The sequence below is a fragment of the Lagenorhynchus albirostris genome, chromosome 2, assembly GCF_949774975.1.
Source record: "Lagenorhynchus albirostris chromosome 2, mLagAlb1.1, whole genome shotgun sequence".
Classification (NCBI taxonomy): Eukaryota; Metazoa; Chordata; class Mammalia; order Artiodactyla; family Delphinidae; genus Lagenorhynchus; species Lagenorhynchus albirostris.
The window spans coordinates 1,788,573-1,811,716 of NC_083096.1; the positions used below are offsets into that span (position 1 = coordinate 1,788,573).

The 23,144-nt window shown below is 42.2% G+C and overlaps 1 long non-coding RNA gene across 3 annotated transcripts; it reads right to left on the bottom strand.

Moving 5' to 3' along the window:
* Nucleotides 1-3,888: 3,888 nt before the first annotated feature.
* On the bottom strand, nucleotides 3,889-23,136 carry LOC132507383 (uncharacterized). 3 transcript variants are annotated; one of them, XR_009536163.1, is made up of 5 exons: nucleotides 22,811-23,136; nucleotides 9,042-9,172; nucleotides 6,813-6,887; nucleotides 6,545-6,712; nucleotides 3,889-4,747 (listed from the first exon to the last, which is right to left on the bottom strand). It is a non-coding gene; the product is annotated as an uncharacterized LOC132507383 (long non-coding RNA). The 3 variants fall into 3 exon arrangements; XR_009536166.1 differs by lacking the exon at nucleotides 9,042-9,172; XR_009536165.1 differs by lacking the exons at nucleotides 6,813-6,887; nucleotides 9,042-9,172.
* Nucleotides 23,137-23,144: the final 8 nt, after the last annotated feature.

Below are 23,144 nucleotides of genomic sequence, written 5' to 3' on the forward strand. Positions count from 1 at the left end.
CCACAACTACTGAATCCCTCGCGCCTAGAGCCCGTGCTCCGCAACAAGAGAAGCCACCACAACAAAGAGTAGCCCCTGCTCGCCACAACTAGAGAAAGCCCGGGTGCAGCAACGAAGACCCAATGCAGCCAAAAATAAAATAAATGTTTTAAAAAATCAGAAAGAAAATTCAAATGATTACTAAAGGTCTGGAAAATAAGAATATACTAAGAAGATAACTAGTTTATCAACCTTGGTACTATTAACACTGGAGGATAATTCTTTGGAGGGCTGTGTGCATGTGTGTCCGTGTGTGTCCGTGTGTGTGTGTGTGTGTGTGTGTGTGTGTGTGTGTGTAGAACCACCCTGCGCATTGTAGGGTGTTTAGAGCATCCCTGCCCTCTACCCACTAGACGCCAGTAGCATTTGCCCTCCAGTTGTGACAACCAAAAAAGGCCGCACACATTGTCAAATGTCCCCTGGGGATAAAATCACCCCAGTTGAGAATGACTGGGTTAAAGGTTAAAGATATTCAGCACAGGGGGAGAGAGAAATTAGGAGTTTGGGATTAACATGTATATATAGAATAGATAAACAACAAGGACCTACTGTATAGCACAGGGAACCATATTCAATATCTTATAACAACTTATAATGGAAAAGAATCTGAAAAAGACTATTATGGATATATACAATTGAAAATATATACAATTGAAAAAATATATATATACATCTATATATAAAACGGAATCACTTTGCTGGATACCTGAAACCAACGTAACATTGTAAATTAACTCTACTTCCGTTTAAAAATGGTTTTTAAAAAAGAAATCATAAAAAAGATGTTCAGCACAAAACAGAGCTTTTAATACAGGTTCAAATACATGAAGGGGCCTCACACTGACGACAGTCAGTAGCTTTCTAATTCCACTGAGGACAGAGGAATTTCAACCTGACGGATTTGGATAAAACATAGTTGAACTTCTTGTGAGGCTTGTTACGTAACTACATGGGTTACTGAAAAGGACTGGAATTCCCTCCTTTGCCCATCTTTTTTAAAAAATTAATTAATTAATTTATTTATTTTGGCTGCGTTGGGTCTTAGTTGCTGCGCGCGGGCTTTCTCTAGTTGCGGTGAGCAGGGGCCACTCTTCGTTGCAGTACAAGGGCTTCTCTTCGCAGTGGCTTCTCTTGTTGGGGAGCATGGGCTCTAGGCGCGAGGGATTCAGTAGTTGTGGTGCGTGGCCTCAGTAGTTGTGGCTCACGGGCTATAGAGCGCAGGCTCAGTAGTTGTGGCGCCCGGGCTTAGTTGCTCCGCGGCATGCGGGATCTTCCTGGACCAGGGATTGAACCCATGTCCCCTGCACTGGCAGGTGGATTCTTAACTGCTATACCACCAGGGAAGTCCCTGCCCATCTTTAAGATGAGATAAACCCTTTGTTTCTAAGGTAACTCTGATGCGGTGATGCGGTCGTTCGTTAGAGAAGATGTGATAGAACACCTTTGCATTCCCCTCTGCCCGCACGTCCCTTAATCTCGCACAAGGCAGGAGCCTTGCAGGGTTCACGTGCCTGTTACCAGCACCACCCTGTCGGTCAAACGGGCCTTTGCCAAACGGACAATGTGAAGTATGAGTGTTGTTATTATTTTGACCTTATTAGGAAGAATAGAGGAATCCATAAAAGTGGTCTTCAGTGTTTTCTTTTGAAGATACATCTTAAAGGGCTTGGAAGAAGTCTATCAGTTCTAAGTTCCACTGGGTATTATATTACCCTGAATTATTTACTCAGTGTAAGTGGTAAGAAGAAGTATTGTTGGCGTCTTTTAAGAACCACAGGGTGAGAACAAGAGGTCTGTGTAAAAGGAGAGTTTGACTTCCTAGAAAAGAAGCTGTTAGAAAGAGGAAGGAACGGCTTGATGCCTTTTAAACTTATTTATATTCCCACGTCGTTCCACAAAGATTTCAGGCTGAATTCTTGATAATGACGGAATTTTCAAGCTCTTAAATCTACAGTAATATTCGTTACCGAGCAACGTGTGGCAAAGAATTCTTGCAGCCTGTGATCAGGCTAGGGCTTCAGATTCCGGCAGCACGGTGCAGAACAATGACGCTTTGTATATCTCTGCTATATAACAGTTCATTCATGCGAATAGATGAACTAGTCAGATATCTTACTTGGTTTTTAATTATCTTATTTAATTATTTTAATTGTTTATTGTGTTATTTTCCATGTAGGAGAGTTAGGAATAATCTCAGATGTCAGTTAGGATTTTTTTTCTATTGCAAGTTACAGAAAGCCCACTACAAACTGGTGTAAGGAGAAAAACAAAACAGGGATGGAGAAGAGGATTTCCTGGATCTCGTGGCTATGAAGCCCCAGTGGAGAGCAGACGTGAAACGTGGCTGGATCCTGGGCTAAAAAAAAAGTTCTTTCATTGTCATATGCTCCACATGGCAAGATGGCAGCAGAATTAAAGGAACCTGCTTTTCTAGTAGCTGGAATGAGTCACGTGCCAATCCCGACCCAGTCACGCTCGTCCAGGGACTGTGGGGTTCTGAGAGGTTTGGCTAGGTCACAAGTCACCCCCAGACTCCCCCTCAACCAGATGGACAGAGAGGAAGACTAGATTCCCAAACAAAACCCGGAATTGTGACTGGAGGTGGACTGAACGGGTGTTAGCCAAGAACAAACGTCTTTCACACACGTTCCTTGTATTTGAATATTTCAGTGAAGCTCTCAGTTTAGGACGGCTACGCTGCAGTCTGTGCTCCCTGCTTATCTGGTGTGAAACTCCTCGGATTCAAGCTTTGTTCAGCAGTCAAAGCGGAGTCCCAACGGCCAGTGTCCACTGCCAGGCTGGTTGTTCCAAAGCGTCGGGTGCCGGGCTGTGAGTGCGTCCGTAAGAGCTAAGAGCTAAGAGCGTTCCTCTAGATGAGGACTTTGTTTTTTGTTTGTTTGTTTAATTTTTATTGTATGTTGAAGCATAGGTGATTAACAATGTTGTGTTAGTAAGACCAATATACGATATCGATATGCGGAATCTAAAAAGAAAGATGCTACAAATGAACTTGTCTACAAAACAGGAAGAGACTCACAGACTCAGAGAATGAATTTAAGGACTTGCCTTGTAACGCCACGGAAAGCTTCACTGGCACAGGGTAGCTGCTGGAGACGAGAGGCCCTGGGGCAGCACCTGCCCACCTCCAGGCAGACCCCCCCGAGTCGGACACTGAAGGCTCTTGGCTGGAGGACCCGACCAGACGCTGTGGAATGTCCAGGCGCTGCCCGAGGCCCTGTCCCAGCCGAGGGCGAGTCCCACTCACAGACGTCCTGAAACCATCACCCACCAGGGACCCTGCTGGCGCTGAGCTGCCTCCTCCCGGACTTCTCCTTCGCGAGGTCGGTACCCCTTCTGGGTTCTCCCTACTCCTACTAAGCTGTGCTGTGTGCTCACCACGTGCACTACATCCTATGATTCCTGAACTGAATACTGGCTCCGTTCTGTGTGTCTCCACTCCCGTGACCCTTACGCAGCCTCACCATTGGGCCTGGTGACAAAACCGGGACACACTGTCATTATGCTATGTGGTCGCATAGATTCTATTTAGAGTTATCGTGGCAGAGATGCCAAGAGCCCCCCACGCTGCCTCTTCCCTCCTTCCAGAGCAGGGAAAGTTTTACCCCGGCCAGACACACACTACCTCCCCCAGCTCCCTGACAGCAGGTGCAGCCACGTGGCAACGCTCCAGCCAGTGAGATGTGAGGACAAGTGATGTGTACAGTCGCTAGGTCTTATCCTAAAAGTGACTGTGGGTGAGGCTACCCTTTTCTAATAACATACATATATATTTTAATATAATATACATGTAATTTCTTATATATAATTTATACTTCATTATTTATTATATTTTAAAAAATATATAAACCTGTATTACCAATATTTCAAAGAGCAAGCAATGTTTACCCTGGGGAAGAGAAAACTTAAGAGAGTGGTTTTCAAACCACTTTTAGGGACTTCCCTGGTAGTCCAGTGGTTAAGACTTCGCCTTCCAACGCAGGGGCTGTGGGTTTGATCCCACACCCCCCGCACTGGGGGAGCTAAGCTCCCACATGCCTTGTGGCCAAAAAACCAAAACATAAAACAGAAGCAATACTGTAACAAATTCAATAAAGACTTTAAAAATGGTCCATGTCAAAACCGAAAAATCTTTAAAAAAAATAAAATAAAACCATTTTTAAAGATTTTAGCGTATGTTCTTGTTTTCTAACCACTGAAATAAATTTCTAACCTCAACAGAGCATCACGGCATCTAAGGAAAAGCCCCCAACTGCTAACCTTGGCTGTTCCAAGGAGCTGCTATTGTCCAATAGGATGGCTGTCCCCTCACATTCCCTAGACTCCAGGTAGGAATCACTGACTTGGGGTGGGGATGAGAACACTGTCTCTAAGACTTGAAGTGCTGTCCTGGGAAATGGGGAAGACTGGTTCCTGGTGAGGCAACAGTGAAGCTTCATAAAATGTGGCTGAGATTTCCTATTGGAGGTGTTTATAGAGAGTGGATGGTTACCTACCAGGGATGCTGTCGAAGGACCTCACACCTTGCCTTTCCACCTTCACTTGGATTGCACCTTAATTTGAAAAGTGACCCCGTGGCGTATGGCCCTGGGAGACCAGGAGACAGTCTTGCTGCTTTGGAGTCAAAACCGCACCAAAGGGCTTCACTGGTTGGTTTGAAATATTTGGTCTTCTAAACTCTCGTTCATTCCTATGAAGACATACAGAAAAAAAAAATTCCAAAGACAAAACACACAAGAAATCAGAACATCACCATCTTCGCCAGGCCTGCTCCAACCCCCTTGACCAGCGTATCACTTGCAATCGACTCTGAAGAATCAAACGTGTAAAGACCAGGGAGCTCAGTACCCTCATGAAGTCGGTGGCTTTTAGAAAAATCATCACCTTCGAGCTGTAGATGTTTCACTGACGCCCGCCCTTGGGAAACAAGCTCATGAACTCAGCAAAGTCTGAGAATCTGTGACTGATGAGGTTTAATGTGCTGACTTGTAAAGGGTGTGAGCTCTGGACAAGAAGGGTGAACTAAAAGGCACACCTCTTTAATTACAGGATTTAAGCCAAGAAAAGGCAAAGACAGTGGGTGGGGTTTGTGACCCTGTCTCTGCCTTTAGTAGAGAAAGCCTTCTGGGTAGCTCTTGAATTTTTTTCTTTCTTAACGACCAGTTTGTTTAAGAGCCAAATAAGGGTCACGTGTTACATTCAGTTTCTATGTCTCTTCTAAGCCATGGGTTCCTCCTCTGTTTCAGTCAGGCTCACTTCCTTTCTTTTCCTGGAAATGTATTTGTCATTTTTTCCTGTAAGTTTTTCCACAGTCTGAACCTTGCTAATTGCATGCCACTGACGTTGTTTAAAAGCCTCCTCTGTCTCTTATATTTTCTGTAATTCATACATCTAGAGGCTCAATCAGATTTAGGTTCAAGTTCTTTGGCATGGACACTGTGTAAGTGGTTTTGCGTGCTTCCATCGGGAAGCACGGAATATCTGTCTGTTTCTGTGACGCTGGGATTGTTCAGAGGGCCCAGGCCCTGCCAGGCTGACTCATAACACTGTCAAGTTCTGTCCTTTTTTCACCTAATGCTTTTAGCAGCCGTTGGTGATCTTTGCTTACACCCGCTCTTTCACTGGAGGCTGCAGCCCTGTGATATTTCTGGATCTAATGAGGCCTGCTTCGCTTCTTAGCTGGAATCTCTCTACAAAGGGAAACCATTTCATCAACGAGTGGTTACCCTCAGGTACAGTTTGTACAGGAAGGCCAGACAAGTGTTTGATTCTTTCTTTTTATTTATAAGTTGTTAGAATGATAGGTTGGTTCCTAAAAGAAAACTATGACTATTTCTTCTACTCACAAAACTTCTGAGGCCAGATGTGTGGGATGCTCTGTCCCATTAAGCAATTCTGACACTAACTACCCAAAGTTAGTGCAGACGGGCTAGAGGCACAGTCCCTCAAGACCATCCCCAACTTGAGATGCTAGTTGCAAATCCCGGGTACCTGTACTTCTGACCAACCAGCTATAAATCGGAGATCCCCACAACCCTCACCTCAGCTTGATCATTTGCTCACAGAAGTTAGGAAAGCACTTACTATCACCCATTTATTACAAAGGGCACAACTCAGGAACAACCAAAGGGACAAGATGCACAGGTATGGGGGGAGGGGTGGGGCATCCATGCCCACCACTCCCAGGACTTTGACGTGTTCACCAGCCCAGATGCTCTCCAAAACCTGTTGTTTAGGGTTTTTACGGAGGCTTCATTTCTTAGGCGTCATCATCGATTAAATCATTGGCCATTGGTGATTAAGTCCACCTCCAGCCCCTCGCCCCTCCCCCGAGGTCAGTGGGTGGGGCTGAAAGGTCTGACCCTCTAATCAACCCAGCCTCCCCTCAGTCCCATCCTTAGGGTCTTTTCTAAGTCACCTCATTAACATAAACTCAGGTGTGGTTGAAAGAGGCTAGTTATAAATAAGCAAGGAGGCCTCATTTTACCCGATCGCTCAAGAAATTCCAAGCGTTTCAGGAGCTCTGTGCCAGGAAGCCAGTGTAGACACCACATACATATTTCTTATTATGTCACAGTTCCCTGGCGTCCTCTGTGGGTGACTCATGGTTCCTTCTTTTCTTTTCTTCTTTTTTTTTTGTCATTATGAAATCTATCTACATAAAAGACAAACATAAGAAAGGCTAAGCAAAATGATTTATTACATTCATTTTCCAATTTTTTACGTTGTAAAAGGAAATCGATTCCACATCCTACCGTATAACATATTTAAGCTACTACGGTGTCTTAATCTGTTCCAGGTGCTCTACCGAAGTACCACAGACGGTCATTCTGTAAACAAAAGAAATTTATTTCTCATAATTCTGGAGGCTGGGAAGTCCAAGGTCAACACCGCGCCAGCAATTCGGTGTCTGGCGAGGGTCCAGTTCCTCATTCATAGACGGTGCCTTCTCACCGTGTCCTCACGCGATGGAAGGGGCGAGGAAGCTCTGTGGGGTCTCTTTTATGAGAACACTAATCCCACTCATGAGGGCTCCACCTTTCTGACCTAAGCATCTCCTCAAAGTCTCACCTCCTAAGACTATCATGTTGGGAGTTAAGATTTCAACAGATCAATTTTGGGACGACACAAACATTCAGATTAGAGCATATGTTTTTTTTTTTAAAAGTAATTGCAAGGTAAACTAAATACTGATATTTTTACTCACAAGATGAAAATTATAATTATAGACATACAAATTGATACTTGGCTATTTACAGAAAGCAAGTGAGGTAAAGTTGCAGCAGCCATATTCATAGGGAAATCTTATTTGATTTAGGAAATGTAGCATCTTCACGTTTCTCAAAGTTGAATCCTAATCCAGAAATATTTGTAATGCTTTTTAGGAATAATCCAAGTGGCACACTTGGATTAGGTAATCCTATTACCTATTAGGTAAATCTATTACCTTTCAGAGAAACAAGCTAACCAAGCTTGTGGTACAAGCTTTTGTATGACCCACTCTTATAAAAGGGAGATACTGGGACTTCCCTAGTGGTGCAGTGGATAAGAATCTGCCTGCCAATGCAGGGGACACGGGTTCAATCTCTGCTCCGGGAAGACCCCGCAGGCCGCGGAGCAACTAAGCCCGTGGGCCACAACTACTGAGCCTGTGCTCTAGAGCCCGCGAGCCGCAACTACTGAGCCCTCGTGCCACAACTACTGAAGCCCACATGCCTAGAGCCCGTGCTCCGCAACAAGAGAAGCCACCACAGTGAGAAGCCCCAATGAGGCAACGAAGAGTAGCCCCCGCTCACCACAGCTAGAGAAAGCCCGTGCACAGCAACGAAGACCCAACGCAGCCAAAAATAAATAAATAAGTAAAATTTTAAAAATAAATAAAAAGGAGATACTCTAGGTGTAGGAACGAGAATGTTTAAGGTGGAGAATATTAGGGGCCAGGAACTCCCTTTGGTTGTTATCTTACCCAATGAGAATATGCAAACAGCTCCTGTTAGCAGCTCTCTCTACTCTGAGAGCCACCAATTACCTTAAACTGGAAAATAAATTCTTATCGTTTAGTTGGTAACTTGGTAGATTATTACATCCTTGTAAATCATTCAAATATTTTTGATGTGCCAAGGCCTACAAAGGTGTTGGTGACAAAAAGGGGAAAATTCAGGGTCTCTACCCTCAAGGAATTACAGCAGGTGAGGCAGACAGGAGACAGGCAATCTTAGCAAAGGGCTCTGATAAAGCCTCAGTGTGATTCTTTTTCCTCCAAAATAAGTATTACATAATAATCCTGAGTGGAAGCGTGTATCTTGTACTTGACAGCATTTCTCCGACGCGCCACCCTCTGGTCTTTTGCTTAAGCAAAGTCTCCAAGGGGTACACACACAATTGCATCCTCCGCTCTTTGACACACATCTGGGCTGTTACGTAGCAAACACTTCTGACAGCGGGTTCTAGCCCAGCTGCGGGTCTGCCTGCATCGCCATATAAGGGCTTTCCCTTTTCCACCTTAGAATTCAGGGGCAGGTCACGACTGCAAAGATGTAAACGTTTACATAAGTGGTCACTGAAAAACCAGCGTTGGTTTCCAAGCTTTTTTCCATTTTTTTTTAAGCTCCAGACCGAGTATTTAAATGAAATCACCCCTTTGTAGAAAACTGAAGGCTGCTACCCACATTCCCAATTTCCAGGCGCCTCTGCAGAACTCCGGCTGTTTCTCAGAACACTGACTTCAAGGATAAAAATTCAAAAACATAAGCAAAAACCTTCAACTTGAAATTTCTTGCAAAGGCTTATGTTCATGCTCTTTAAGAACATATATCTTCTTCCTTCACATAATAATAATAATTTCTATTTTATACTGCTTTTAACTTTCGGAAGTGTTTTTCTATGAATTATAGCAGATTTTGTGGTCTGGTCCCCCCTCCCCCTTTTTAATGTAGTTATTTCTAATTTCATGGCCTATGTCTAAGAAGAAAATTTGATATTACCTATTCATGGATTTTTCTCACTGTTTAAGCAATGTAGCCTTTTGACTAAGTAGATCTCTTTTAAGCAAGTATGACTTGAAAGTTATTTTCCTTAAGCCCAGTTATCATCTGATACTGATTGATCCACCCACCTGCAAAAAAGAATTAATCAACATATTAACATATGCTATAATAAAGAGAAAATCTCCAATTCTTTAAAATACTTTTATATAATCTTTCAGACTATTTATAATCTATTTTAACACAGTCATTTTAATTCCCACAGTATATTATTATACTGTCAAATTGAAATTTAAGATTTTTTTTTTTTTTTTGCAAAACACTGTTGCTTGTATCTATCACTGTGAAGGGATTACCACCAAATGCTAACCCGTCATGGGGTAAGGGAAGGATGTGCTAAAGTGGATTAAAGTATTAAACCCAATTTGTGAAACCACACTGAATATATTACCATTGCAAATTAAGATTTTTAAAGTGCAGAGGTTCTTGGGATGCAGCAAACAATGAAAAGTCAAAAATGGAAAGCCATGCAGCCTGGAATGAATCACCACACAAGACAAGAAAAGTAGAAACACCCACCAGATATCATTATTTGATGGAAAAAAAAAAAACAGAAACGTTCCTCTATTCTACAGTAGAGGACAGTTAGAAGATGTAGGAATGGCTTGGGAGAATGGAGCAGTTTGCTTCTGAAGACAGTGATTTAACTTAAGAATGGTCTTGGGGCTTCCCTGGTGGCGCAGTGGTTGAGAGTCTGCCTGCCAATGCAGGGGCACGGGTTCGTGTCCCGGTCCGGGAAGATCCCACATGCCACGGAGGGCCTGGGCCCGTGAGCCATGGCCGCTGAGCCTGCGCGTCCGGAGCCTGTGCTCCGCAACGGGAGAGGCCACAACAGTGAGAGGCACGCGTACCGCAAAAAAAAAAAAAAAAAAAGAATGGTCTTAAACCCAAGAACTTCTATACTTAATTCTAAGAAGTTACCTTGCTGAGACAAACCATTGAAACGAATAACTTTCTTTTTTCTTACGACTAGAAACGCTTGTTCACTGCAGGGGATACAGATGAACAAAAAAATAAAAACCAGCATAAGCTCACCTTCCAGGAAGAGCTACTATTAACACTTTAGAAAGCTTTCTTGAGATTCACATACCGTACAATTCACCCATTTTAAGTGTATAATTAAATATTTTAAAATATGTGTACTGGGTTGTACAACCATCACCACAATATAATTTTAGAACATTCCATCACCCCAAAAAGAAACCCATTAGCCATCACTTCCCATTTTTCCCTACCACACAGCGCCCCCTACTCAGCCCTAGACAACCACCGATCTGCTTCCTGTCTCTGTAAATCTGCTTATTCTGGACCTTTCATATAAGTGGAATCACAATATGTGGTCTTCTGTGACTGACCTCTTTCACTTCGCTTAATGTTTCCAAGATTCATGCAAATTGTAGCATGTATCGGTACTTAATTTTTTATTGCTGAATAATATTCCAATGTATGGATATGCCGCTTTTTAAAAATCCATTTATGACGCACATTGGATTGTTTCCAGGTTCTGATGGTCGGGAATAATGCTGCTATGAATATTCCTGTACAAGTTTTTGTTTGAACACCTGTTTTTGAGTCTCTTGGAGTGTAGGAGGAGAATTTCTGGGTTACATGGTGACTCTATGCTTAACATTTTGAGCAACTGCTAGACTGCTTTCCAGAATGGTTGTGTACCACTTTACACTCCCGTCACCAATGTAAGAAGGTTCCAGTTTCTCCATATAACACTTTTTATTGTCTGTCATTTTTCTCTTTTAAATAGCAATCCTAGTTGGTGTGAAGTGGTATCTCCTTGTGGTTTTGATTTGTATTTCCCTAATAAATAATGGTGTTGAGAGTTTTTTCTTATGTTTATTGGCTATTTGTATATCTTCTATGGAGAAATGCCTATTCAAACTGTTGGCCCTTTTAAAAATTGGGTTACTTTTCTTTTTATTGTTGGGCTGTCAGACCTCTTTATATACTCTGGATATAAGCCTCTTATCAGATATATGAATTACAAATCATTTCTCCCAATCTGTGAGCTGTCTTTTCACTTTCTTGACATCATTTCTAGCACAAAAGTTTTAAACTGATCTATTTTTTTCTTTTGTCCCTTGTGCTTTTGGTGTCATATCTAAGAAGGTTTTGCCTAACCCAAGGTCGTGAAGATCACTCCTATGTTTTCTCCTAGGAGTTTTAACATCTTAGCTCTTACATTTGAGTCTGTCCATTTTGAGTGAATTTTTGTGTATAGTGTGAGGCAGGGACCCACCTTCATTTTTTGCATGTGGATATCTGGTCCCACCACCATTTACTGAAAAGACTATTCTTTCCCCTACTGAATTTTCTTGGCACCCTTATTGAAAAACAGTTGACCATAAATGTAAGGATTTATTTCTGGACTTTCAATTTTATTCCACTGATCTAAATGTCTACTATTAATATTTGCCACAACTCCTCCCTCTTTTTTTCTGGGTATTTATTAATATTTTTCAAAATAACTGGATGATACTAAATACAGTTTTTAACCTTTTTTTTTAAAAGAAATCACTAACATCCTCTCATGTCATTAAATATTCAACGTAAGTTTTAATGGATGCCTTTTATTCCATTGTACAGATATACAATATTAATTTAATTCCCTTTTGGTGAATATTTAGGCTGTTACCACAACAACATTATCATCAAATGACGTAAAAAAAAATACACCCAAAATATACCTTATGTGTATCAGTAATTAGTTTATAAGGAAAAAACCTAGAGTGGGAATTGCTATGTAAGAATATTTTTAAGTCCTTGATACATATAAGAGCTTAAGCGTCCCTCATTGAAATCTTGACTAATTCTAAATTCACATTTTATCATAGACTTACACAAAGAGGGACATCTCAAAACTAATAGTTTTTGATAGCTTGACTTAAAGTCAAATAACCAACTCTTCCCCCTGTGTTAAATATCTCAGTTTAATGTTATTTTCTTCTCCTATATGAAGTACTGATTTGTTTTGCTGCACTAGGTAAACTGTCACTGAAAGTGAACATTTCAAATGAAGCAACTGAACGAAACCACCAAGGTTTGTGGCAGGTGTGCTGAAGTTAACCCCACAGTACAGAATCTAAGTTGGATACGATGGGAAAGGAAGACATAAGATGGCATACATGTTGGGAGAAAATAGAGAAATTAATAGACTAGTGGTCCCAGTGTGGTTGAAAAATGATCACGGCAGGAAAAGTAGGGCAGGGAAAACTGGGAGGAAGGAAGATTATTGCCAGATAAAAGAATATCTGAATTGCCGCTCTCAATATGTCCACTGCTGAGAAATTTAGAGTTGCCTTGGAAAAACTTAAGATCTCTTGAGGGGACTTAGCTGGTGGTCCAGTGGTTAAGAACCTGCCTGCCAATGCAGGGGACGCGGGTTTGATCTCTGGTCCGGGAAGATCTGACATGCCGCGGAGCCACCAAGCCTGTGTGCCACAACTACTGAGCCCACATGCCGCAAGTACTTAAGTCCGTGCGCCCTAGAGCCCATGTGCCACAACTACTGAGCCTGCGTGCTGAAACTAATGAAGCTCGCGCGCCTAGAGTCCATGCTCCGCAACAAGAGAAGCCACAATGAGAAGCCCGCGCACCGCGACGAAGAGTAGGCCCTGCTCGCTGCAACTAGAGAAAGCCCGCGCGCAGCAATGAAGACTCAACACAGCCAAAAAAATAAATAAATATTTAAAAAAGAAAAAAAAAGATCTCTTGAGAATATAATGTCCCAGAAACAGGCCTAATCTTGAAAGGGACAGTCCACGCAGCATCTTTCCCTCTGGAAAATGGACGCACACTGGCAGATTTCTAAGTGTTCCAACGGGCATGGCTCTTGTATGATGTCTTCAGAGTATACCAGCTTTGCAGTGTTTAATCTAATGAAAACTGTATGTACCTCCCTTTGCTAAGGTCTACATATGCAGACTTTATAGTGTAGGGGACCAAAATTTCCACCCCAAAATGTCTCTTTGGGATATGGATTATTTTGAGCTGAAAACAATCAAGGCCAAAAGACGCAGGGAGAAACTCTGACCTTCCCCCAGCTGCCTAAAAGAATTTCGATAGAGGGCCTGTTCCCAAAATAGAGCTATCGCCAGAGATCTCTGCAAAGAATACGGGCCGGGTCGGTGTGGTGGGGAAGTCGGCAGGGCCTGGAGACCAGAGTCCACTCTGTCCCATTGTGTCTGCTGGCTCAGCAAACTCGCTCACCAAGCATTTGCTTTTCCATCTCCATGTAAATGGCCTTCCTCCCCTTTGAGGTCCCAAACCACTACCCGCAACTTCCTCTTTTGTCTTTAGTTGAAGACGGTATTTAAGGTGAGGGTTTTGGCCATTTGGGGGAGTTACTCAGTTTTTGTGGATCTCTCCCATGAAGACATGTTATGAAACTTTGCGTGATTTTCTCCTGTTAACGTTTAATGTCAATTTAATTCTTAGACCATCCAGAAGAACCTAGAAGGGTAGAGGGAAATTTCTTCCTCCCTGACAATTGTTCAGTACCAGTCTACTTTTTCTAACCATCCAATGACTTTGTAAGTTCGAGGGGTATTTTTAAGATTTTTTTTTTTTTGATGTGGACCATTTTTAAAGTCTTTATTGAATTTGTTACACTATTGCTTCTGTTTTATGTTTTGGTTTTTTGGCCGCTGGGCATGTGGGATCTTAGCTCCCTGACCAGGGATAGAACCCGCAGCCCCTGCATTGGAAGGTGAAGTCTTAACCACTGGACCGCCAGGGAAGTCCCATAAGTTCAAGTTTTAGGATGAAGTTTTAGATTTGTAACACACACCTAGTTTTAACTAGACACCTCCTAATTTGGCATCCCAGAAGCCTCACTGCCAAGACTTATGTAGTTCTGTGAATATATCTGTGCCAGGAGTTTGGGCAGAAGGAATAATATGATTACCAAGATCATTAACTCTATGATGTGTTCAAGATTAGTAGGAAGACGTTTCTAAAATTATTAACAATAAAATATTTATCACGCTATTGTATTAAATTCATCTCTATAAAAGCTTTAATCTTCCTGCTCTGCTCTGTGGTTAGAATAAAGCAACTCGAGTGTCAACCATGGTTCCTTTCTTTCACCCTCCACATCCAGTCAACCAGGGAGAGCTAGTAACTCTACTTCTGCATCTCTGCATCTCTTGATTCCGTCCACTCCTCTGTATCCCCATGGCCTCTACCTGCGTTCAGGCCACCGTCTGCTCCAGCCTGAATTATTACCTCAGCTTCCTCCCTCAGTTTTACGCCCAACAATCTTTTCTCCACACTGCAGCATGAATAAGAAATAAACCACTGTTGTTGTTGTGTGCCACTGAGACTGGGGGTCACTTGTTACTGCAGCATAACCTGGCCTAAGCAGATGATCCCTAACTTCTTTCAGTTCCTTGCATGTGCCGTACTCTCACTTTGGGCCTTTCCCTCCTCCTCTTTTTCCTGTGTCAATTGTCCCAGTTTATCTTTGGCCTTTCAGATCTCAGCTTAGGTGTCATTTCCTCTGGAAGGCCTTCTCTTTTCCCCCACGTCTGGTTTGTGTTCCCATCCTACACACTCCTCCGACATTCTGTACGTCCCCTGTCACAGCATTTACTGTGTAATTATCGCCCCACCTCTACTGTAAGACAGAGACTACGTCTTTCTTGTTCATCATTGTATTCCTACGCTCGCCATGTGGTAGATGCCAGAAATCCCTTGAATGAGTAAATCAATTTTTAGAACTTGAAGATTTTGTCATAGTGTTTATCGGGAAAAGTCACCGACAGCAGAAGGTAGTTGAGTCCAAGTTGTGGTCTGATTCATTGTGATGATACAAGTGAAAAAAGTATCCATGCAGCCAAATGCTATCAACCTGTGCTTTCCTGTCTTCCCCTCGACGTAAGTTATACGGGTTTCCAAGCCTCCATACTAAAGGAATAAGGAGTAATATATATATTTATAACTGAATCACTTTGCTGTATACCTGAAACTAACACAACATTGTAAATCAACTATACCCCAATTAAAAAAAAAAAGGAGTAGCTATAAACGAATAGGTGTGAGACTGAAGGTCCCTGGAATCAAAGAACGATAGGCATTATTGTTTCTGTACATGTCTGAACAGCGCATGAGGATAACATACAGGTCAGCTCACATTCTTGCAGCATTTCCGGTTCTAAGACACAGCCTAAGGCAAACTCTTAGCATGGTTATGCAAGATGTACGCATTCCACAACTCTTGTCTAACTGAGTCACCCTGGATAGTTTCCTGTCCCTCCCTGCCATAAAGCATAATGCACAAGAACAATGCATTCATCGTGCCATCTGTGATCCCCATGTGAACTACCACGGGTAAGGCTTCCCGTGGTCCCACAATTAAAAGACCATCTGAAAACCATGTCGGTGAAGACGTTTTGTGCAGAGAGCAGGAGTCGCAGCTTAGGTTAACTAGACTGTGCTCTGGTGAGACCTAAGAGGAAATCTGACTCTGAGCTCATTACTAAAGAGCATACGGTGGGGTACAGCCACATGTGAGGCCTGAGTGGTTCTGAGGTTGACTTATTAACACCAAAAGATGAAGGGCTTGATGTTTAATAGTAGGCTTCATGTAGCATGCCTAACTCACGTGCAGAAATGAGTTTAACTCACTAGGCTATATATTAAGAATGAAACACCCCACATGTAAAAATTGCCTAGTTTTTGAAAAAGAAAAAACAGAAGAAAAAGACTGACTAGTTTTCTTAAAGTCATAGTAAGAAGAGGCATGTATACAACAAGGGTCCAAATCTTCTATGAGAAAACTGATGAGCGTCAGGCAGGGCAGGGTTATGCAACACGTATTAGCTTGAACTATTTCTGAGGTTTCCAAAGGATTAGAAAGTGCTGGGAATGCTAGAAACGATGGTTAGAACCAGGTCCCTTGATTGAAAGTTAAGGGGACATGGTTTTAGGCCCAACGTAAAGAAGCACTTGTGCGGGCTTCCCTGGTGGCGCAGTGGTTGACAGTCCGCCTGCCGATGCAGGGGACGCGGGTTCGTGCCCCAGTCCGGGAAGATCCCACATGCCACGGAGTGGCCGGGCTCGTGAGCCATGGCCGCTGAGCCTGCGTGTCCGGAGCCTGTGCTCCACAACAGAAGAGGTCACAACAGTGAGAGGCCCGCGTACCGCAAAAAAAAAAAAAAAAAAAAAAAAAAAGAAACACTTGTGAATGTTACCTGTTTCTTCATTAGTGCAATTCAGATAAAATACCTACTTTATAAGATTGTACTGAGAATTAAACATGATAATGTTTGTAAAATGCTTTGCACAATGCTGGTTAATTAAATGGTAATTATAATTAAGCAGAGATCTCCAATGAAGAACTGGGCTTCCCTGTAAGGTAAGAAGTTCACTGCCTCTAAAAGTACTTAATAAGTCAACTGGTCATGTGCGGTAACACAACTCCTCCTGTTTGGGTACGGAGAGTGGCAGGGGCTATGATTGGACTCTGGTAAATGTACTCAAATCTAAGATTCTAAGACATATTGATGCTTACATTTCTTTGTACACACTGATTCTAAAATAAAATGGCCCCCAAATACACAAAACTAAAATTGCTGGAACTACAGGGAAAAATGGACAGATCCACCATTTTAATAAGAGATTGACTGACCTATTTTATCTATTCATGGGTGATAGATAGGCATACTGATAGGCAAATCTGAACATGAGCGTTAGTAAAGGTGTAAAACGTCTGAACTACCAAGCAACATTCTTCTCTGGTTTAGACTATTTCTAAAAATTGACCATGGACCAGCTCATACAGCAAGCCTCAAGGATCTTTGATTCTCTGGCCACAATGCAACAAATATATATGAACAAAACATAAATACATTTTGAATTAAAAAGTGCTGGGCTTCCCTGGTGGCACAGTGGTTGAGAGTCCGCTTGCTAATGCAGGGGACACGGGTTCAAGCCCTGGTCTGGGGGTATCCCACATGCCGCGGAGTGACTAGGCCCGTGAGCCACAGCTGCTGAGCCTGCGCGTCTGGAGCCTGTGCTCCGCAACAAGGGAGGCCACGACAGTGAGAGGCCTGTGCACCGCGATGAAGAGTGGCCCCCGCTTGCCACAACTAGAGAAGGCCCCTGCACAGAAACGAAGACCCAACACAGCCAAAAATAAAAATAAATAAATTAAAAGTCCTTAAATAACTCATGGTTTAAAGAAGAAATAACAATGGACATTTTAATATACGAGAACTGAATAAAAATACTATGTATCAAAACTTGTGGGATGCAGAAAAAGCAGTATTTGAGGAAAACTTATAGCCTTAGATGCTTATATTAGAAAAATAGAAAGATTAAAGGTGAATATGCTAAACTCATTAACTGAAAAATAGAATAATCTGAAGACAGTAGTAGAGAGAGAAAAAACATAAAGCAGTGAAATGGAAAACAAACTTGCAATAAAGAGGATCAACAAGGTCAAAAGTTGATTCTTGGGAAACGTACAATGAGACAAACTTTTTGGTGAGATGGATTAAGAAAAAAAATGAGAGAAAGATCAAGTCAGTATTAATGAAAAAGAGACATAGTATTATATATAAAATACATTTTAAAAAGATAAAATGAAGAACTTTCTGAAAGTAAATATGAAACAGTTGAAAAGAACATTAAAACACATATAACTTAGCAACACTGACCCAAGAATTCCTTAAGAAAGGCTGAATAGTTCTATGACTGTGAAAAACAATAAATCTAAAGGTAAAAATCTTTCTATCCACACAAAAAAAACTCGACACCCAGATAATTTATAGGGAGCTCTGCCAAACTTTCAGCAGACAGGTCATTTCAATATTATATAATTTATTCCAGAGAATAATGGAGAAAAAAAAGAAATATTCCCCAATTCATTCTTTGATGCCTGTAAAACCATGGATAGTGTGAGAAAGGAAAATTACAGATCAGTTTTACTTATAAACATAAACTTAAAAATCCTAAACAAAAAGTTAACATAAAATATCAGATATATAAAATATATTATGGACAAATTAGGCTTATTTCAGGAATGCAAAGGTGTTTAACATTTGAAAAACCTTTAAATTATAAATATAATTCTTCATATTGCTAGATAAGGGGGAAATGCTTTTGCTGATCTCAACAGATTAAAAAAGAGAGGAGAAAAGCATTTGATATAATCCAGTACTCTTTCATGGTGAAACTTTTAGCAAATTCACAATGAAACAGAACTTCCTTAACTCGATAAAGGGTATTTGAAAAACCTGCAACACACGTCATTCCTAATGAGGAAATGTGTGAATTAAAGTATTTTAAAACCAGGAACTAGACAAGAATGTCTGCTATCATCACATGTATTCAACCCCGTGCTGGAGATGGTAGCCAGCATGATAAGGTAAGAGAAAGAAAAGGAAAGGAGGGCTTCCCTGGTGGCGCAGTGGTTGAGAATCCGCCTGCTGATGCAGGGGACACGGGTTCGTGCCCTGGTCCGGGAAGATCCCACATGCCGCGGAGCGGCTGGGCCCGTGAGCCATGGCCGCTGAGCCTGCGCGTCCGGAGCCTGTGCTCCGCAGCGGGAGAGGCCACAACAGTGAGAGGCCTGCGTACCGCAAAAAAAAAAAATAAAAGGAAAGGAAAAACAAAACTGTCATTACTTAAGATGTGACCCTCTAAATAGAAAACTAAAAATAATCTACATATTATTGGAAATATGAAGAGCATTTAGCAAGGTGGCTAAAATATCAATATGTGAAAATCAATTTCATTTTTATAAATCAGCAAATAATTCAAAAACACAAGTTTAAGGACTTCCCTCATGGTGCAGTGGTTGAGAATCCGCCTGCCAATGCAGGGGACAGGGGTTTGATCCCTGGTCCGGGAAGATCTCACATGCTGCAGAGCAACTAAGCCCATGCGCCACAACTACTGAGCCTGCACTCTAGGGACTTCGTGCCACAACTACTGAGTCCATGTGCCACTACTACTGAACCCCGCACGCCTAGAGCCCATGCTCTGTAACGAGAAGCCACTGCAATGAGAACTAAGAGTAGCCTCCACTCGTCACAACTAGAGAAAGCCCACACGCAGCAACAAAGACCCAATGCAGCCAAAAAAATAAATAAAAAGTCACCAAAAAATCTTATTAAAAACAAAAACATAAGTTTAAGACACATTTATGATAATAACATAAACTGTAATGAATCTAGAATAAATCTGACCAAAGATGAGCAAGTATCTCTAGAGAAATTTAGAAATTCTATAGAAATCGTTAAAGAAAACCTAAATAACTAGAGATATATAGCAAAATCTTACTATAGGAATTTCAATTCTCCCCCCAAACTGACCTACAGAATTAATGCATTTCCAATCATAATCACATCAGGACTTTTTTGTGGAAATTGACAAGTGGATCCTAAAATGTATATGCATGAAAAAAGGGCCAAGAATAGCCAAGCCAATCCTGAAGCAAACCTGCTCAACCAGACAGCAAAATGTATAAAGCTATAGTAACTCAGGCTGAAGGGTACTGGTACAGGGACAGAAAACTAGGAAGAGAATAGTGAGTCCAGAAACAGACGTTCACACTTTGGGGCCTCAATATGTGACCAGAGATGGTAACCGAAGGTCACTGGAGAAAGGATTCTAGTCAATATAGGGTGTTTGGACAATTGGCTGGCTATCTGGAAAACAGGAAAGGAAAGGAAATGGATCCCTACTTCATACCAGACAAAACCCAATTCCCTATGGACTAATGATTTAAATGTAGAAGGCAAAACTTTAAAAATTTCCCCCCAATTCGAAGAAATACCTTCCAGATAGCAGGGTGGACAAGGATATTTTTTTCTATTTGATAGACTTTATTTTCTAGAGCAGCTTTAGGTTCACAGCAAAACTGAGAAGGTACAGAGATGCCCCATCTACCTGCTGCCCCTACACAGGCCCAGCCCCGCCATTATCAATGCACCCCGCCCCACCAGATGGCACGTTTGCTTCAACGAACCTACAGACATGCATCACCATCACCCAGAGTCCATGGTTCACATTAGGGTTCACTCCACTTGTTGTACATTCCACAGGTTTGGACAAAGGTATAATGACATGTGTACCCCATGACAGTGTCACACAGAATAGTTTCACTGCCCTAAATATTCCCTGCGCTTTGCCCATTCATCCCTCCCTCCCCTCAACCCCTGGCAAGACCAGGATTTTTTTAAGACATCAAAGTTTGCTAATTACAAAGGAAAGGATAGACATATTTAACTATGCTAACCTTAATATTTATCTAAAGATAGTATAGAAATAAAGAAAGTGAAAAGATCTTGGACTGGACCCTGGCCTGGGGGTGCGGGGGATTGCTCTAAATCATTGGTCCCCAACCTTTTTGGCACCAGGGACCGGTTTCGTGCAAGACAATTTTTCCACGTACAGGGGTTGGAGGGGGGTAGTGGAGAGATATGGTTCAGGCGGTAATGTCAGCCATGGAGAGCGCAGATGCTGCTTCACTCGCTCACCCACCGCTCACCTCCTTCTGTGTGGCCCGGGGGTTGGGGACCCCTGGTCTAAATGACATTATTGGAACAACTGATGAAGTTTCAATGTGGACTGTATATTAGACGTATCATATCAGTGCTAAATTACCTACATTTGAAAATTCTTCTGTGCCAACATAAGGAAACATCATTGTTTTCAGAGGTGCACGCTGCAACTTACTCTCAAATGGTTCAGCAAAAATAATTTATATATTGTCTCTCTTACACACAAATACAGCAAACTGTGAATCTATGTGAAGGGTATACAGGAGTTCATTGTATTAGTCCTGAAACTTTTCTGTAAGTTTGATTTTTTTTTTTCAAAATCAGAAGTCAAAATTTTAAAAAAATATTTGAAAACACACGCTATAAACAGGGAGAAAATATTTGCAACACATACCATTGACAGAAGATTGGTATCCAGAATGTTTTTTTAAAATAAAAACGCTTAGAAGAGGAAAAGAAACATGAATGAACAATCAGCACATGAAAAAATGTTCGACATTATCAGTAATTAGAGAATGCAAATTAAGACCATAATCTTGTACCAATTTACTCTCAGTAGACTAGCAAAAATTAAGAAGTTTGACCAAAACAATGATTGGAAAGAATGTGGAATAACAGGAAAGGGCTGATCCGTGCTGGTGGCAGTATAGATTGGTACCAGCACTTTGAAAACATTTTGGCAACATCGTGTAAAGCTGTATACCCCATCCCTCTGATCCGGTCCTGTTACTCCTGGGTTCAACTGAGACGAGTGCAAGAGGTGTGCACAGGAAGGCCCTTGCCAGCCTTGTGAGTATCACCCAGGCAGGCTCAGGTTTTGTCAGGCATGAGCTTATGTAATTGGAGAAAAATCACAACAAATTGCAAATGTGACAAAACCCAGGAAAGTACCATACTAATTTTAAAATTAACTGTCTCACACACCTCTATACCCTTTTCCTTCATTCTTTTGGCTGCATAGGCTTAATCCCCTCTTAATATGACAATGATTTCCATAACATCACTTTCCATAGAGAAAATGAGAAGATTGCGCTTCTTCTAACATAGTTTACTGAACATTTTTAATTATTAATATTTGGGATGTAGAAAACATGTGTCTTCACATCCAGACAGACTCACTGTAGTTCTGTTATAGGGTTACGGCCTACAAACTCAGAGAATCTGACAAATTTTACTTTGTGTGTTTCTCATCATTAAAGAAAACATGTAAAGTGCATTTATAAACATAGAAGCATGACTACGTTCCTGACAGGAGAGAACTTCCAGGTCAGAACTGGATCCTCCCCTTACAATTTTACACATCTGAGTTTTTTCAGATTAGCTTCCAGCTCCCTACATTTCAAACTAGGTTTCTGCCCCAACACACACATAGGTCAGGTGCTGGATGTTGTGGGACATTCCTATTCTGATATGACCATCTGTTCATGCACCTTCCTACCCTGGGGCGAAAAGCAAGAGCCTGACATTAGAGACTGCAAACCTCACACACTCTCCACTGAACTCAAACGCATCCCTGATGCAACCCACCTTGGCTCAACCCCAAATGCCTGCAGCCGTGTATCACCCAAGCTGAAAAGGGCTGAAGGAGGGGGCGCAGGAACGTAAAGAGAAAGTGGCCCTCTTCCATCGTGGTTTAAATGTCTTCCTTCTGTAGATTTTACAAACATATGACCATGGGAACACACTGCCAAGGCTCCTCTTTCGGGTCGATGGGAGAGACCCATGGGAGGGGCCCTGAAACTCCAATTTCATTAGCTTCATGGTCGGTTTGCCTCCAATAATAACAAAATACTGGAGACAAGTGTCCACAGAAAAATGGATAAACAACTGGACATAAACGACTTCACAGAAACGCAATGTTACAGCAGTGAAAATAAATGTTCTACAGCTTGCTTACACTTAACAGCTTGGGTGAATCAAAGAAACGTTCAACGATAAAAGCAAATCCCACAAGACTGTGTATCATTTGTATAAAGCTCAAAAAGAGAAAAGTCAAACAATATATCCTTTGGGAATGCCTCCACCTATAATCAAACGACTAAGAATGTCAAGGGGAGACAAAGTTCAGGACAGGGGTGGTCGAGGGAAGAAGCAAGGGGTAGAACCCGGGAAGCGCCCGTATATATGCTCCACGTGGATAATGTGGAGTCACAGGCTTCCGTTTTCTCAGTGTGCTTTAAAACTTACATATTTGCTCAACATGTGATTTCGTGTGCATCCAGTATTAGCCTGAAAGCGCTGGAAGTCCTGGAGCCCTGCGTCCCTCCTTCCGGTCCCGCGCTTTCCCCGTCACTTCACTGCCAGCGGCTCGGGGACCAGCTCCAGCGAAGTGCGACCCCCGGGACCCACCCGGCACGTGACTGTGTGACTATCCCCGCAGTCGGGTGGGGCGGGTGGAAAGGTCCAGAGTATCTCACGTGCACACTAAACCTGCTCCGTTAATTCCAGTTATTCGCCGGCTAGAAGCAGATCAGGGTTCGAGGTCCACGGGGCCTCACCCACTGCCCGCAACACCCCTCCC